Source organism: Etheostoma spectabile, chromosome 15 (genome assembly GCF_008692095.1).
Source record: "Etheostoma spectabile isolate EspeVRDwgs_2016 chromosome 15, UIUC_Espe_1.0, whole genome shotgun sequence".
Taxonomy (NCBI): Eukaryota; Metazoa; Chordata; class Actinopteri; order Perciformes; family Percidae; genus Etheostoma; species Etheostoma spectabile.
The window spans coordinates 31,629,961-31,630,239 of NC_045747.1; the positions used below are offsets into that span (position 1 = coordinate 31,629,961).

The following is a 279-nucleotide window of genomic DNA, read 5'->3' on the forward strand; positions in this document are numbered from 1 at the left end:
ATGGTAGCAGCTGTCGCCATGGTCCCGCTACATGTTTTGCAATGGATTGTTATATCCTGCTACGCTCTGCTGTGCCCTGCTACACCCTGCTACACTCTGTGGTGCCCTGCTACACCCTGCTACACCCTGCTACACTCTGTGGTGCCCTGCTACGTCCTGCTCTGCCTGGTAATGTCCACAGAGCCCTGCTACGCCATGAACTACTACAAAGAACCACTACAAACTACTATTTGTTGTGACTGTTATTTCCACTCTTCATTTTAACCCCAACCGGCCCGT

The 279-nt window shown here is 51.6% G+C and overlaps 1 protein-coding gene across 1 annotated transcript in view; it reads right to left on the bottom strand.

Moving 5' to 3' along the window:
• Positions 1–279, bottom strand: part of LOC116702993 (trypsin I-P1) — an 18,538-nt gene that overhangs the window by 10,300 nt on the left and 7,959 nt on the right. The gene's annotated exons all lie outside the window — the stretch shown is intronic.